At 47.0% G+C, this 1,529-nt stretch overlaps 1 pseudogene; it reads right to left on the reverse strand.

The window, feature by feature from the left end:
* Nucleotides 1-280: 280 nt before the first annotated feature.
* On the reverse strand, nt 281-665 carry LOC101621199 (annotated as a pseudogene).
* Nucleotides 666-1,529: the final 864 nt, after the last annotated feature.

Raw genomic sequence — 1,529 nt, forward strand, 5'->3', positions numbered from 1 at the left:
CTCATGTGTACTCCCCGGCCTTCTGTCGCCTGCATTTCCAGGTTGGCAAACTCAGAACAAAAAGCACAAATGGAGAGAGAGACAAGATTGAGACACAGACAGACAAACAAGTTGAGACACAGACAGACAGACAGGCGCGCGCACACACACACACACACACACACACACACATGAGGCTGTGAGGATTCCTAATGTGGCAAACTACATGTAGCTAGTTTTTGTGGGTTTTTTGTTTTGTTGTTTTTTTTTTTTTTTGCAGATTTAAAAATTTATTTGTTAATCAGTGATTAGTTCTCATCCACATTGACTGTAGATTTTTGAAAGTTGTGACAGGCACATAGATACCAAAGTATACAGCTTGTTTGGCGAATCTTCATCCTTGTATCCTTGTTACGTTTCCTGGACAACCGTGCACAGATACGATAGGGGACATTCCTTACTCCCTGGGCCCAGACCGCTTTGTTGAGCCTGGTGTCAGTGCGTACATCTGGGGCGCCCATTTCCTTCACTGCAAATTTCCAGATCTCTTCTAGTGCTCTAGGGGCACGCTTCTTGAAGCCAACTCCATGGATGCGCTTGTGAATGTTGATGGTGTAGTCTCAGGTGACGACCTCGCTGATGGCGGAGTGGCCCTTCTTCTCACCACCCGTCTTTGCGGGAGCCATCCTGTGGGACCAAACGTGGAAGGGGAACTTTTAAGGTCACCTTGTTCTGGACTTTCTTTTCTTCCTCCATCACAACCTATCATAAAGTCTGAAATTTCCACTTTTTTTTTTAAAGATTTATTTATTTGTGCATACAGAACTGGGGTACAGGCTTAGAGGCTCAGGGGTGGCGAGAGGCTTCACCAGAGACAGAGTGGGGAGCAGAACAGGCAGATCGACGAAGTACATTGCTGAGGGGAGCAGCGGGCGGGCCTGGAGAGGTCTGCCACGCCATGTGGTCACCTCCAGAGCAGGCAGGAATCAAACTCATGCGGAAGTGGCTTTAGCTTCTCAGTGCAGTGCTTTAACCCACAGCGCCAACAGGAAGGGCCCTGAAATTCCCACTTTTATGTCTACACTACATGAATTCCCAGTGTCCAAGGACGAGAGCCTTCTTATGAAAAAGCGTTTCACCTTGAGAGAGGTGGGTGCATCTGTTATTCAGGCAGCAGAGCTAAGTGGACCAGGTCATTTCTCAGAATGCTCAGCTTGAAGGACTAGGTCAAGGGCCAGATAACTTGGAGGAGAGATGGGAGAGAAACAAGGAAACACTAAAATGCTCCCAGAATAGCACAGGAAAAGAGGCTGAGAGGTTCTGGCTTTGGTGTCAATGAGCTGTCATGACCAATGATCAAATGAATGATGAATGAAAGGGTACATGATACTTGACAGTTCACACTAAGCTCTCATTTAGCCAGTTTCATGGGGGCAATTGCATGTTTCACCAAGGAGCTTTAAAGACTCTTTGGACTGGACATCATTCACAGAACCCGATATTCAATCAGGAACCATTTCATACAAGGGGTGTCGTGGGGACAGAGGGTT

Source organism: Condylura cristata, unplaced genomic scaffold, assembly GCF_000260355.1.
Source record: "Condylura cristata isolate star-nosed mole 26May11 unplaced genomic scaffold, ConCri1.0 scaffold00025, whole genome shotgun sequence".
NCBI lineage: Eukaryota > Metazoa > Chordata > Mammalia > Eulipotyphla > Talpidae > Condylura > Condylura cristata.